This window comes from Geotrypetes seraphini, chromosome 11, assembly GCF_902459505.1.
Source record: "Geotrypetes seraphini chromosome 11, aGeoSer1.1, whole genome shotgun sequence".
NCBI lineage: Eukaryota > Metazoa > Chordata > Amphibia > Gymnophiona > Dermophiidae > Geotrypetes > Geotrypetes seraphini.
Genome location: NC_047094.1, coordinates 60,038,444 through 60,055,012, shown reverse-complemented (window position 1 = coordinate 60,055,012; position 16,569 = coordinate 60,038,444). Strand labels below are relative to the sequence as shown.

General features: G+C 42.1%; 1 protein-coding gene across 3 annotated transcripts in view; it reads left to right on the top strand.

The window, feature by feature from the left end:
• LOC117345779 (mitochondrial import inner membrane translocase subunit TIM16-like) overlaps positions 1–16,569 on the top strand; it is a 638,816-nt gene that overhangs the window by 203,303 nt on the left and 418,944 nt on the right. The window lies entirely within an intron of this gene.

Genomic DNA, 16,569 nt, shown 5'->3' with positions numbered 1-16,569 from the left:
GTTATGCCCACTTGCTATTGCCTTAGAGCTGCCATCTTGGAAAATGGCGGTGCCTGACCCCTTGTAATATACCTGAGATGTACCGAGAGGGGGGTCAAGTCTTCCAAAATGACAGTACTGAGGCAGGAATGAGGGTGCATCACTTCTGCCTCTTGAAGGTACACCCTGGAGGGGTCAGGGGTGGGACGGTACCATTAGACAACAGATTAATTTTGTTTTATAATAGTGACACAAAGGTTGGCATTGTACTTCCAGGGCTTTTTAGTTTTAATAATAATAATAATAATTTTATTTTTTTATACCGCCACAATCTTGCGACTTCTAGGCGGTTCACAAAGAAGAAGAGCTGTACAATCAGCGAATTACAGTAGATGAATACAAGGTGGTTGAAAGGAAAATTATACATAGGTTGAATTATAAGAAATTAACTATTTTACATCTTACAATTGAAAATAGTCGGACACCAGCGAATATCAGGATACAATTATGAAGAGGGAATTTTAGTAGACAGGGAATGTGGATACCTAGTGTGAGGAAGAAATTCAGGATAAGGTGTGGAAGTTATGTTCGTGGGAGAGTGTCTGGCTAGGACAAGAATTTCTTAAACAAAGTGGTCTTTAGTTCTTTCCGGAAGATGCTGTAGGTCAATCTAGCGGTATCGATGAGATAGCCTAGCCATGATTTCTGTCTACCAGCTTGAAACTTGAAAGTTCTTTCCAGGAAGGTTCGATATCTGCAGCCAGCGATTTTCGGGTATGCAAACAGGTTGTGGTTTCTGGTAGATCTAATAGGTAAATAGAATTCGAAGTGAGGTAGAAGGTAATTGGGGGCCATTCCCCAGATTAATTTATAGCAAAAGCAGGAGAACTTGAATAGAATTCTTTCTTCAATTGGTAACCAGTGCAGCCGTTTGTAGAAGGGACTAACGTGATCACTTTTCTTTAGTCCGAATATTAAGCGGACGGCCGTGTTTTGAACTATTCGCAGTTTTCTTATGGTTTTTTTAGGTATCCCCAAGTAGATGATGTTACAATAGTCCAGGGTGGATAGAATCAGCGACTGTACCAGTAATCTGAAGGATAGAGGGTCGAAATATTTTTTTATGGTTTTCAGTTTCCAAAGAGTGGAGAAGCATTTTTTTGTCACCGAGTTTATGTGATCGGTCATAGTTAATTTGGTATCTAGACTGACTCCTAATATTCTTATAGTTTTTAATATTGGGTGATCGTGGCCGTTTATTTGTATTGCTGTTGTGGTGATTTTTTCCTTTGGGCTAGCCAGGAAAATTTTTGTTTTTTCTGAGTTTAGTTTCAATTTAAAGTTTGTGATCCATTGTTCAATTTTCGTCATAATGAAGGAGATGTGTTTGGATGTGGCATTCGTCACATTTGTTATTGGAATTAATATAGAGATGTCATCTGCGTAAATGTAATATATTAGATTTAACTTTTGCAGTAGGTGACCTAGGGAGGAGATATATATGTTGAACAAGGTGGGAGATAGTGGGGAGCCTTGAGGGACTCCCGAGGGGCTTTTCCAGGATTCCGAGTAATTCCCATCGTTGACCACTTGATATGATCGTTTAGTTAAGAAGCCTTGAAACCAGGTCCACACACTTCCTGATATTCCCATTGCATCTAGACACGTGAGCATTATTTCATGGTCCACTAGGTCAAAAGCGCTACTAAAGTCTAATTGTAAGATCAGGGCGCTGGTGCCATGATTGAAGAGATTGTATAGGTGATTAAGGAGAGAGCCAAGGACTCTCAGTGCTGAATCCTTTTCTAAAACCTGATTAATGGTCATTTAAGAGATTGAATTTTTCTAAGTGATTTACAAGTTCCAGGTTGACCAACCCTTCCAATATTTTGGTGAAAAAGGGGGTGCTCGCAATGGGTCTGTAGTTGGATGTCAAAGTGAGTGAGGTCTTCTGGTCTTTGGGGATGGGTGTGATTAGAATGTGACCCATATTTTCCTGGTAAATTCCAGTTGTAAGAATGGATATTGCCCAGTTAAATAGATCCCTTTTGAATTCGGGAACTGCAACTTGCATGATCTGGGATGGGCATTCGTCTAGAAGACAGTTTGATTTGGCTTATTTATTGAATAATGTGAGGAAGTTAGACCAATCAGGGTGTTCGAATTCATTCCAGTACATATTGACATTGGGCTCTCTTTCCTGTGGAGTGAACTGGAAAATGAAGTTGGGTGAAGGTGAAGGTATTGAGGCTCTTAAATCAATGATTTTTTTGCTAAAGTGGTCAGCGAGGATGTTGACCGTTGGTATCCATTCATTTTGGTTTTTTAGGATCTGTGTAGTGTCTGTTAATTTGTTCAATATTTTGAACAGTTCTCTACTGTTAATATTGACTGCTCCTATTTTTTTTGCATAGCAGTTACGACGCTTTTCTTTTATCAGGTTTTTGTAGATTTTCATTTTATGTTTCCAATTGGTTTTGTCATCCTCATTGGCAGTTTTTAGCCATAATCTTTTGAGTTGTCTGAGTTCTTTTTTGAGGGCTAGTAGTTCGGCATCATACCATTCTTTAGACTCCCTTGTATTTTAAGTCAAGTAACATAGTAAATGACAGCAGATAAAGATCTGAACGGTCTATCCAGTCTGCCCATTAGTTATTCTAATAAAAAATACATGATTAAATTAACTTGCCTCTTCTTTGATATTTCTGGGCCATAGACTAAAGTCCACCTGATATTATCCTAGGTTCCAAATACTGAAGTTGCCATTTAATCTCACTCCAGCCTATCCAACCATTTCATTGTTTGCAGGATATCTACTGTAAAGTCTGGCCAGTAATGTCCTCAAGTTCCAAGTTAGTGGAATTCTTATTGATACCCTCCCCAACCCATCCTACACTGAATCACCATATATGGGACACAAACCGTACAAGTTTGTCCAATTCCGGCCTTAGTTCTTTAATTTATGCCATTTCTTTTCTAATTAGAGAGTCAAAGGCATGGGGGAAGGAGGGAGGGGCCGCTAGACTAGCAGGACCTTTTGTTTTTGGTGAGGGGTAGAAGGAAGGGATCACTAGACTACTAGGGAAAGGAGATTAATTCAGAAAGCTATATTACTCATATAGGCAGGGGGTCAGGTTAGTAGGGTTCTCCTTATCCTTTCTTTCTGCCTTGACATGGCAGTGAATTTTTCATTGTGCTCGTATTGTGCTCCCAGGGAAACATCTCTTCATTGTTGCAGATTAGTCAGTAGCCTGGTTTGCAGGCATTTTAATCAGCTGCGTGATGATACCTATCACAGGAATGCATTCAGATGCTGAACCCCTTTTTGCATTGTTCGCTTGCCAACGTATACATTGAACACTTGTTAATGGTGCACATCTGCCATAAGGTGGGAAGACAGGATAGAAGGCAGACAAAAGATGAGAACAAAGGGGAATAGAGGGGAACATAGTGTGAGTGGAAGAAAGGGGGAGGCTTGCAGCCATTTGCCTATTCCTCCCAATGTCCCTCAGAGTGACACCCAGGTCTACTCCGACCCTCCTGGACCTTCGCTCCTGGTACTCTGTGTTCCATTTAGCCACTTAGCAGAAGGCACTCATGCCATATCACCTTATCTTCACAAGTTTCTATTTTCCTTCTTTTTTTCGTGGCTCTACTACACTTCCTAATACTAACTCTTCCTTTTATTCTCTAGCACAGTGGTTCCCAACCCTGTCCTGGAGGAACACCAGGCCAATTGGGTTTTCAGGCTAGCCCTAATGAATATGCATGAAGCAAATTTGCATGCCTATCACTTCCATCATATGCAAATCTCTCTCATGCATATTCATTAGGGCTAGCCTGAAAACCCGATTGGCCTGGTGTTCCTCCAGGACAGGGTTGGGAATCACTGCTCTAGCACACATCACAGTCTACGTCAAGGCCAAACTACCCATTTTCTGCTTTCATCAACTTCTACCCTCTCCTCTGCTCAGGACCTTCACCATTTTCTTCCTTTCTTTTAGCCATTTCCATTGCATCTGAGCTCATCTTGTCTTTGCCACAGTGATCAAGCCTCCGTTCTCTCTTGCTCCCTTTTCTCCTTTCAGCTGGAACAGGGATTACCTATTTTTTTAATTTTTTTTGTTTCTGTCTAGTGCTACATACATCTGGTATACACTGTACAAATCATGGTAATAGTAGCAGCCACATTACTGCTCCTTCAGTTGTCTTTTATCATATTGTTTTATCAGAGTGACCACTAGATGTCACACTTAACAATGACCATTGATCCCTCTTCCTTCCAGTGCTGTGAATTCTGCTTCAGCCAACCTGGGGTGGAAAATACATAATCTAGGTATTAAACTTGGCACCTCTTCTCATTGGAAGTGTAAAACCCTTCTAGCTGTCCCAAAGTGATATATCTGTCAGGTGAATTAAGAGTTCCCTATGCATGGAATGTTTTAGTTTAGCAAACCGGTATGTCTCACAGCAGTAATGGCATCTTATTAATGCATTTCCTGCTGCTGATGGAGTGGGTAGTTGCTGAGTGGAAGTTCTTGGCTCCCCCGATGAAAACAAAAACTGTGGATACAGATGTTCCGGAGATAATTTATTAAACACTGACATATAAAACCATGAAAATTCAATTTAAAAAGTACAATGATAAAAAATACAGTGATAAAAATCTAACCGGACCCTACACGATCCGTGTTTCGGTGAACACGCCTTCCTGTTCTTGGCTCCCCAGCAGGAATACAAGAGATAACCAGCAACAGTGGGAATCTCCCACTGAATGCGAGAGATTTAGCAAGTTTGGCAACTGTGTGTTATTGGTGCTGATTCTAGGAGCCTGTTTCTTAAAGGCACAGAGTCATCCTATTATGTTATTACTCCCCAAATAGTTAAAGTGGAAGAAATTTACAAATTAGTGCTAACAGTTACATTTGCAGAAAATATAAGGACAGGTTCTGGTATTGGTCTGTATTGTCTCTAGTGCCCTCTGCATGATCAAGTAAATACATGGACTGCTTTCTTCTCTGTTAACTGCTGCAAGTATACATGGATAAACAGGGATAGGAGAGCTTCAGTATTACTCAGAGCCAAATTTACTCTATAATGAATGTGATTATTCCTGTCTTTTTGAAAAATCAGGTTTATGCTTCCTAATGGTTTTCTGAAGAAGTGGGGAAGTGTCTAAGTGTTTCATGAGTGAAACTGCTAGACCTAAATCCCAGAAAATCTTGACAAGAGTCCCTTTGGGAGTTGGTGGGAAAAGCACATTCTCATTTGAGCTTTTGTAACATTGCTCTTATTGGACATGTAGCTCAGGAATCCAAGGCCAGGTTTGGGAAGGTGAAAAGTGAAAGGAAATGCTCAGTGTAGCCTTGGTGATGAGAGCACAGAGCAGTAAGATCTTGAGGCTCAGGTCCAGTTCCAGATCTGATCACTAGCCGTTCACATAACCTCCTTGTGCCGAAACTGAGTCATTGGCCCTGAGTGTTTTCATAGAATATAACAAACTTATAAGCAATTGTATGTGCTCAATAGGTCTGTTCAGATTCCAAATGATCAGACTGGGTGGAATCTTGGTTGGGCTCCCCTTGGATTAATAATAAAAACTTTATTTTTATATACCGCAATACCACAAACAGCCTCTCCCTCTTGCAGACTAGCACAGCTGTTGGAAGTACCCTCTGCACCAGTGATATTTACAAGAATATATATATATATATATATTCTTATTTATATTTAGTATTTATATACCACTTAAAGCCTAAGTGGTTTACATTCAAGTACTCAAGCATTTTTCTTTATCTGTCCCAGTGGGCTCATACTCTATCTAATGTACCTGGGGCAATGGGGGATTAAGTGACTTGCCCAGGGTTACAAGGAGCAGCATGGGGTTTGAACCCATAACCTCAGATGCAGTGGTCCATCTATAGAGATGGGCCACTACATGAAAAGGTCTTATGGATGGTAGTTACTAGTCAGACATTGCTTGGTACCTACAATAACGCTTAATTACCAGGATGCAAGTTTTGGATTGGGATGTACTGCTAAACATGTGCACCTAAGTAACAAAGAGCCTTATAAGTAACAAAGAGCCATATAAATCAGGAGTGCCCAAAAGGTCGATCGCGATCGACCAGTAGATCACAAAGGCAACGTGAGTTGATCGCGGATCCCGATAGACTCGCGTCGCCTCTGCGTTCTGTTCTTCCCTGCTTCCCCGACATCAGGCTCAATTTAAATTGCATTCCTGCTTTGACTGTTCAGACTATTATGAATTAAAGTGAACTTTCAGTTTAAAAAGTAACATATTTGGGCTGCTTACAATAGTGACCCGAAGCTTAATTTTACTCATCTAAGTAACTACTTATACACTCCTCCCTCCGTATTCACAGTGGTTAGGCGCATAAAATCAATTGCCCTGAAAAATGCATCAATACCATCAAAACAGACATATTCAGTCTAACGTAAAGTCAGGTTGCTCAGAAAAATGCTTCAATGAATAGTTGGGTCTTCAATATTTTCCTAAAAGAATTCCTCTCTTCACATTGTCTGATCTGGCCAACAAGGCCATTCCATAACTTGACTCCTGCACACGTAAAAGTCATGGCATTTGTATCTACATGTTTAGGGATGGCCTTTGTTTTCAACAATGCCACACCTACAGAACGTAAGGATCTTTGTGGTTGGTAACGAGACATCATATTCTTAAAAATTTCAGGCATCGTACTATATAGAAATTGATGACATAACATGATTGCTTTGTACTGAATTTGAAACACAACTGGCAGCCAATGCAGTTGTTGAAGATATGTAGTAACATGCTCATATCTTGATGTTCCAGTTATCAATCTGGCCGCAGCATTCTGGACCACCTGCAATGCCCTACACCTAGCCTTAGTTAGACTGTGAGCTTTCCTGGGACAGGGAAATACCTAAGGTAGCTGAATGTAACTCACCTTGAGCTACCACTGAAAAAGGTGTGAGCTAAATCCAAATAAATTAAAAGCTATATTTCAATAAAAAAATTTAATCGCGCTTAATTACACCAGTAAAAAGTTTTTAATTGTGATTAATCGCACTTAAGTAAAAGTATTTTTATTTATTTTCCACTGCAGTTCCCTGTGACTTTGGGCAAGTCACATAACCCTTCATTGCCCCAGGTTCAAACTAAGAAACTGCATCTTAATCTGTAAACTGCTTTGACTGTAGCCACAGAAAGGCAGCATATGAAATCCTATCCCCCTTCCCTTGCGTAGAGGACCGATAATCTCTCTTCATCCCTCCCACCACAGATTACCACTTCAGCCATAGATTCTACTGATGGCCCTTCCAATTCTGCTTACAGGTCTACAGCTTATTCCCCTCTCTCTACCCACAGTTTGGTGACTGCCTCTCACCCCTCCCCCCAGCTTGTCTGTGTTCAATTCTGGTCTCCTTATCTCAAGAAAAATATAGTGGTGCTAGAAAAGGTTCAAAGAAGAGTGACCAAGGTGGTAAAGGAGATGGAACTCCTCTTGTATGAGGAAAGACTAAAATGATTAGGGCTCATCAGCTTGGAAAAGAGATGGCTGAGGGGAGATATGATTGAAGTCTACAAAATCCTGAGTAGAGTAGAACGGGTACAAGTGGATCGATTTTTCACTCCATCAAAAATTACAAAGACTAGGGGACACTCGATGAAGTTACAGGGAAATACTTTTAAAACCAATAGGAGGAAAAAAATTTTCACTCAGAGAATAGTTAAGCTCTGGAATGCGTTGCCAGAGGATGTGGTAAGAGCGGATAGCATACCTGGTTTTAAGAAAGGTTTGGACAAATTCCTGGAGGAAATGTCCATAGTCTGTTATTGAGAAAGACGTGGGGGAAGCCTCTGCTTCCCCTGTATCAGTAGCATGAACTATTGCTACTCCTTGGGTTTTGGCCAGGTATTAGTGACCTGGATTGTCTACCGTGAGAACAGGCTACTGGGCTTGATGGACCATTAAACTGATCCAGTAAGGCTATTCTTATGTTCTTAAAGGTAGTCTTCTGGTCCCTAGTGTTGCACATTTTCTGCCTGCTCCCTGCTCCGAAGCATAATTTCTTCAGAGCATGGAGAACCATGGGTAGAACCAATAAGAGGGAAAGCTTCAGACCTTAGCTTCAGGCAGCAAATGTGCAATGCTGCCTCAGCCATGGAGCAACAGAAGACCATCTTTAAGGTAGACCAACATGGGGGGGGGGGGCAGTGATGTTGAGTTGAGAGTGGAAGAAAGCAGAAGAGATGTTTGGAGGAGACAGGAGATGCTGCAATGTGATTAATTTTCTTAATTGCAATTAATTTTTTAAATCATGATTAATGATGAATGCATTAATCACAGAGTTAACTGTGATTAACCTGCAGCCCTAAAATAAATGTGGTATTTTAGTCATTTTCATGCTTAAGTGGAAATGTATATGTGGAAATGACCTCTTATATTGACCAGCGTAAAAGTACATGCATTGTTTCTATGGCACATACTTTCATTTGGAAAGGAAGCTCCAGAATGAGAGGGCATAGGATAAAGTTAAGAGGTGATAGGCTCAGGAGTAATCTAAGGATACTTTTTTACAGAAGAGGTGGTAGATGCGTGGAATAGCCTCCTGGTAGACGTAGTAGAGACAAAGACTGTGTCTAAATTCAAGAAAGTGTGGGATAGGCATATGGAATATCTTAAGGAGAGGAGGAAATAGTGTATGCTCTGGATGGGCAGACTGAATGGGCCATTTCGCCTTTATCTGCCATCATGTTTCTATGTAAAGTGGTTTCCTGAAATGTCTCTGGCATTTCGTCTCCTGTAAAGAGATCAAATATTTTGTCACTGTTGAAGCATCATAGTGCTAATATAGCGTGCTTGCAGGAGACAAAAATTGATTGATGCCGAACACCAGAAACTAAGAAAGGGCTGTGTAGGTGACATATTCTACTCCTCCTCTGCACATAAATGGGCAAGAGTAGCAATTAATATACAGAAAGGATCTGCCTTGTGAGAATAACAGAAGTATAAAAAAGATAGCCAAGGCTGTTATATCTTGCTACAGATCAACATGCAGGGTCAGATGTTTCAGCTATTGGCAGTCTATGCTTCAGATGCGTATAACCCATTCCTTCTTGACAGAGCTGACCTACATGGGTATGCAGGACATGACAAACCCACTGATTCTTAGATCCCCAGGTGGATCGTTCCCCAGTGAGTGGTGCGATGGATGGGGGAGGGGCCAGGAGCATGCCATATGTTTGCACAGCGTTCAGTTTTGGTGGACCCCCCCAGGTACCGCTTTCATACTACGGAACATGATTTCATACGTATGGCCTGGGCCCATAACCAGAATGGGATGATTCATTGTGGCCAGTTCATTGTGTGATATTTCATTGAAGCCATGCTGAAATGGCCTTGCTGAATCATTCCATTCTGATCCTGGAGTCGGAGCTGGTTGGTAATGTAATTTGTAATGTAATGTAATGTAATTTATTTCTTATATACCGCTACATCCGTTAGGTTCTAAGCGGTTTACAGAAAATATACATTAAGATTAGAAATAAGAAAGGTACTTGAAAAATTCCCTTACTGTCCCGAAGGCTCACAATCTAACTAAAGTACCTGGAGGGTAATAGAGAAGTGAAAAGTAGAGTTAGAGGAAAAATAAAAATAAAATAAACATTTTAACAAGACAGCATTGATCTAAATACTTTGGAAGGTAGAAGAGAGGAGAGAAAGGAATAGAAGCAGAAGGGGGAGCCGTTGAACAGTAGAATTCTGGAGAAATTTAAATGATAGAAATAGAACAAAACAAAGACAAAAGGCAAAACAATAGATAAGATTAAAGATAAATCATAAGCTGGAAAGAAAAATAAAATAAAACTTTGGTCAGTTTTCGGAAGTATAAACTTTGCAGCGGTTGTTCGGATGGTTGTTTTGAGTTGGCGTATATGGGAAATGTAAACAAGATCCGTGGTTTTGTGTTCCGTAATGTTCTCTCTATCTCTCTTTCCCCCCTCCCTCCCCAAACACATTGTTTTCAAGTCCAGGAAGAGGTGCTGGATCCCGGACAGGGAGGAGAGGGGGAGGGTTGTGGGTTGTGGGGGGTATAACTCCCCCCCCCAACACTGACTCAAACATGGAATAGGGATTCATTGTGGCCAGTTCATCACGTTGAAAAGGCCATGTTAAAATGGCAGTAATGAATCATCCTAGACCCGCCCATAATACACTATCAAGGCTTGATTACATCTTGATTTTGAAATCAGCATTTGCACAAGTACAGAGAGTGGAAATGGGTCCAGCTGATGTGTCAGATCATGTGTTCATTTGGTTAGAATTATAACTACTAGGTACGCAGATGAAGGGTATTGGGTGGAAGTTCACAGCAAATTTGATAGATAAAGATTTTCAAATATTCCTACAGCAAAGATGAGAGGACTTTTCTCAGTTTAATGAACAGCATAAATAGGAGCCCCATTTTTTTGGGGGGGGGAGAAACTGTCAAGGTTGTTACATGGAGAAAGATAATCGCTTACATAGCTGCTGGAAATAAGCAAATAACTCAAGGCTAGGGATGCGTGGATATCCAGGCAAGCTGCACTTATTCATGAATGCATGGAGTAAATCTTAATTTATTATATGTTTTATTATTATAAATTTTGCTGTATGTTTGTACGGCCCAGCTGGATTCAGAGCAGCTCTGACTTTTAGAGCTGCATAGAGCGTGTGACGTTTTGTAGGAAGGGGCGATAATTGGAAACAATAGGAAGATTTGAACTTTTGTGACCTGTGTCTTTTCAAACTACTGTCTGCACCTGTGTTACCAAGGAAACAGGGGAATATATGCAGACCAGCTGGCACCTCTGGAAACTGTCAGGGGCTCCAGCCTTTGGAGCTCAGCAGCTTCCAGAAGTCTAAAGAAAAGTGAGAAGCTAAGCCTGCTTTTGGACTTCTGAAAGGTGTTCTCAGGCAATGTGACCTCACTCCAGAGGAGATTTAAGACCTAAATCTTGGTGGGCTTTTTGTCTTTTGGTCAGAACACACCAACTGACCAGTGCAAGAGCTGATTTGCAAGTTAGGTTAAATCCCATCAATTGGCCCTGTGGAGTGGAAACTGTAAAATAATATTTTGGAGAGTAGAAGCAGTGTTCATAGTTGGATTGTGTCCTTTAAGGAACTGTTCAAGAGAGTGCCTCTGCTTAATTTTGCTAAGGAGAAGTAAAAGTTGTGGTCTGCGGTTATTTTGGAGAGAGATAGAGTGGAAGTCTGGTGCAAGCTTGCTGTGGGACTTCATCTATGAGTGGGCAAACAAAGGGGTTACATAAATTATTAACTGTACATCGATAAATGGAATCGAGATATGCATGATCTTATCTGTGAACAGTTCTGAAATTGCATAATGTCTGTGAGGTCATTGTCTAAGAATGTGCTTCTTTGTGAGATGCACTATAAATTTTTGCTGCGTCTGTATATTTCCCCACATAAAGCCTATCTAGCCAAATTTCAATAATCGGACAGTTGTCCTAAGTGTGGTTACTCTAATGCCTCTTTAGGACATATGTTCTGGACTCTCTCCTACATTACCACATTTTGGAATACAATTTTACCGGCAGTGTCACACCAGTGGTGTTGTACCTGGCAACCTTCTCCTTTGGTGTTATTTGGACTGTTTAAAACTTCAATTCCAAAACCCAAAGGTCTGCAGGGTTTCCTATAACGTACTATATCACTAGGCAAAAATAATATTCTACAGTGCTGTCTTTTCACACAAACTTCAACATTATTCCACTGGTATTCTTTAATGATCACGCAAGCTTTGATGGGAAGGAGAAAGTTCACTGACCTGGACACAAAAGCAGGAAAACAATTCACATATATATAGGAACCTTTCTGGAATATACTTACTCCAATGGCTAGAAGCCACTTATTGACTAGATAAAGCCTGATCTCAGTTCTTTTGAGCTTCTGCCATAGAGTGGGGAGGGGGAGGGAAGTTGAACTGGGTGTAATTGAAAATTGTTCCTATGTTTTGTTCATTGCCACATTCTTGTAGTGTTACATTTGGATAGAATTGATATTCTGGTTAATCTACGATGTTATTGTTTGTGAGTACTTTGAAGTAACATAATAGAGATATGAACAACAATTCAAAGTGGTTTAAAATGCATAAAAAACTTAAACCAAATAAAATGCACTTGTTAATCTATAATAAAAAGTGCTCTATAACTCAGGATGGTTCTTTCATGATTGACACCTCTGCTGTCAGGAGATGATATAATTAGACACTATCATCTGTTACCTTCTAGTCAAGAGCCAGGTTTGAACTGTTGCACGGCCTTGATGGACTCTCTGTGCACAGTATAAACCTGCTTTTGGATTATGTTGATACTGTCTTTGAATTTACATTTACATAAATTAATTACAGCCAACAAAATTGTCCTAGTCTGGATAGGTAATGAGATACAATATTTATGTTCTACCAGAGTGAGGAAGGAGGAACAGGCTTACAGCAGGCAGTCAAGGTGTTTGTTCAGGCCATCTCTCATACAGTCTCTAGGCTACTTGTGGGATGTGGAAAGACAGTGTCTTGGCTGACATGCTAAATTGCCACCTGGACAACCACGTGCAGGGCTGGCATTAGGGCATGCAACCTAAGCACCTTTACAGGGTGCAAAGTGCAAACAGCACAAAGCTCCCTCTGTCTTTGAAAAGATGTAATCATTTAGGCAGAGGGACAGTGCTTCAAGTGGCCTTAGTGGCCTTTTACATGGGAAAGGCTGACTCACCAGCATGCACTCATTGGTTGCTATGTGGTTGTGCACTCTACTTGTACCCATTGGTCAGCTCTTAACCAACTGACTTAATTCCCCAAATGAAAAAGTGAGCCCCATGGATATTCTAAGGCAAATGTTTACAAACTTGGATTGTTGCTGCACTGGGAGCTGGAAATGTAGAGACAACCACCCTTCAGCCCTCGCTTTAGATCACATGAGGACACCTTTTGGATGCCACATCCAGCTAGCTGCCATTGGACACTTATGAATACCAGTGAGAATGCAACACTGCCACCTTCTGTTGAGTGCTGATGTTACAACCTGGGTCTTTATTGAACAACATCTACTTTTTATACTAGGGGTGCCCAATACGTCGATCGCGATCGACCAGTAGCTCAGGAAGGCAACGTGAGTCGATCACGGAGCCCATCCCGGGCTTCGTGATAGACTCGTGTTGCCGTCCTGATCTACGGGCCGATCAGCCTTCCTCTCCAGTGTTCTCCCTAGGGCCTTTTAGCTGGGTGGTCCGCCCAGGTGTCATCTGCCGCTGCTGAACATTAAAAAACCCTAAAAAAAACCGGCTTGGAGATTTCAGCCCGTAGCGAACTTATGCTCCGGGCTCTAATGTGTGCGTGCCGGCTTCTCTTCTCTTCCCTCCGAAACCGGAAGTTATGTCCGGGGGGGGAGGGAGAAGGGAAGCCGGCACGCACATGTTGAGAGCCCTGAAGCAAGCGTTCGCTAATGCGGGAGACAGGTTAGTGAAGCATTTGTTCTTCTTCCTGCCGGGTCCTGCCTACTTTCTGTTTCCGCGAAGGCAGGACCCGGCAGCATTTCCCCCAATAGGTTGATCACGATCTTGGGCTGATCAGCCTTCCTCTTCCCGACGGCAGAATTGACGTCGGGGAGAGGAATGCTGGTTGGCCGAAGCAGGGAGAACTTGGGGCCTGTTATTGGTGGCTTTGGGTCCTGGTCCCCAATGGCAATGGCAGTTGCAGTGGCTTGGGGGAGGGCAGGGAGAAAGAAAGAAAAAGGGCAGGCAGGGAGACAGAAGGAAAGAAGAGAAACAGAAAAAAAAGAAAGGGAGGCAGAGAGAAAGAAAGGGCAGGGAAGAGGAAGGAAAAGTTGGGGGAAGGAATGAGGTCTGGAGGAGAGGAAGCATACAGGCTAAAAGAAGGGAAGAAAGATTATATGCACAGTCAGAAGAAGAAAGTGCAACCAGAGACTCATGAAATCACCAGACAAGGTAGGAAAAATGATTTTATTTTAAATTTAGTGATCAAAATGTGTCTGAATTTATATCTGCTGTCTATATTTTACACTAAGGTCCCCTTTTACTAAACCACAATAGAGGTTTTTAGCGCAGGGAGCCTATGAGTGTCGAGAGCAGCGCTGGGCATTCAGCGCAGCTCCCTGCGCTAAAAACTGCTATCGTGGTTTAGTAAAAAGGGAGGGGGGGTATATTTGTCTATTTTTGTATGGTTGTTACTGAGGTGATAGTGCATAGTCATCTGCTTTGACCTCTTTGAAAAGCCCTGGAATAGGAATGATAATTAACATTTTCTATGCGTACAGTGTGCTTTGTGTTTTTTATTTTATTTTATTGTTGGTAGATCATTTTGACTTGGTCATTTAAAAAGTAGCTCGCAACCCCAAAAAGTGTGGGCACCCCTGTTTTATACCATACAATACAAGACTGTGTTAAGTTTGTAACATATAAGCTGGCCTACCCCTAAGTGCCTTTCTCGTCCAGGTCTGATATTTTTTATTTTTATTTTAAATGATTTTGGTTTCTTCTACTTCCCTGACTGGTCTTCTTTCTCTGGTTTTGTACATGTGATGGATCAGGAATATCACCTTATAGTGTCTATGTACAGTGCATATAGTCTAAATATACAAGAAAGCCTAGGCTGATGTGTAATCCTTTTTTTCTTTATTTCTCCCCAACCCCCTCCTTCCAACCCCAATAGTTAGTTCCAGGCTGAGGTCATCCAGGGGTACCTTACTCCCACCCTCCACAGTCAAACTTCCTTCAGAATTTGGAGGAAAAGTCCTGAGCATCCCTCATTCCCAAGGAGACCGTGGGAAGCTGGACACTAGTTTGGGAATGGATATTTTTAGTAACACATGCTCTAATCTCAGGGCTCTGGTCCCTAGTGCAGCTTTCCGAGCTTTTGTTTAGATTTGTTTCCCACTCAACATTGAGAAATGCATTCTAGTATTGGAAAGATGTTCCAGCTCCAGCAGGACTTGGTAATATTTGCTTTGCGCAAAGTGTGACAGTGAGCAGATAGTGTGCCTGTAAATCTCTATTCGCTGAGGAAGCAGTGGGAAAGTGAGAGGCACTTTTTCTTTCCCTGGTGAGAGAGAGGCCAGTCACTGTTAAAGAGAAAATGGTTTTAGTCTCCAGCTGCATGCAGTACTCTTAAGCTGTAGAGCAGTGGTCTCAAACTCAAACCCTTTGCGGGGCCACATTTTGGATTTGTAGGTACTTGGAGGGCCGCAGAAAAAATAATTAATGTCTTATTAAAGAAATGACAATTTTGCATGAGGTAAAACTCTTTATAGTTTATAAAACTTTCCTTTAACAGTTAAAAGGAAAGATATATAAACTATAAAGAGTTTTACCTCATGCAAAATTGTCATTTCTTTAATAAGACATTAACTATTTTTTCTGTGGCCCTCCAAGTACTCTATTTTTTTCTGCAGCACTCACATTTAAAGTTCAATATCTTTTCTTTCTCAAAACTGGCACATTTCAATCACTAAATTGAAAATAAAATCATTTTCCTACCTTTGTTTGGTAATTTCATCAGTCTCTGGTTGCACTTTATTCTCCTGACTGTGCATCCAATACTTCTTCCCTTCTTTCTGCCTCCTGTATGCTTCCTCTCCTCCAGACCTCATTCCCTCCCCCAACGTTTTCTTTCTTTCTCTATGTCTGTCTTTCTCTGATTCCATGCCCCATTTTTTGCTTTGTTTCTGGTTCCCTGTCCCCCCTCCTTCTTTCTTTCTTTCTTCCTTCCTTCCTCCGTGCCCCATTTTTAGCTTTTTTTTCTGGCTCCCTGTCGCCACCCCACCTTCTTTCTTTCTTTCTTCCTTCCTTCCTGCTCTCCCCCATGCCACCACCGCCGCGGAATAGGCTGCTGCCGCTGCCGCTATCGGGAACAGGCCGAGATCTCCCTGCTTCTCTTCTGCATGGGGCCGACCAATTCTCGCTGCCCGACATCAATTCTAACGTCGGAAAGGATGTTCTGGGCAGCCAGGCAGCGATTGGCTAGCCAGAACGTCCTCTCGACATCAGAATTGACGTCGGGCAGTGAGAGAAGCAGGGAGATCAAAGAACACGGTGCCGGCCTGATCCCCGATGGCAGCAGTGAGAAGGGAAGGGAAGCAGGTTGGGCACCACTGCTCTAGACGAGCCGCGAGCCGCACTCTAGGGAGAACAATGGACCGCCCCCCCCTTGGTACGCCACTGGAGCAGCAGCGTGTCTGGCTGGCTCGTTCGTTCAAAGCCGCGGGTGGCGGCTCCTTGCGAGATCCGTGCCTGTGTCTGAAGCCTCTCTGATGTTGTGACATTAGAGAGGCTTCCGATGCAGTAGTGGATAGCGCAAGGATCCGCCAACCTGCGGCTTTGAACGAACGAGCCGGCTGCTGCTCCAAAAGGAAGAGAATGATGCCTCCAGACCGTGGGCTGCAAATAAAACCTGGAGAGCCACATGCGGCTCGCGGGCTGCGTATTTGAAACCGCTGCTGTAGAGCTATTAATTAATGAAATATTATTGGCTTTCCATTGTTGTAATGTGCTAGATCTGGTATAGAAA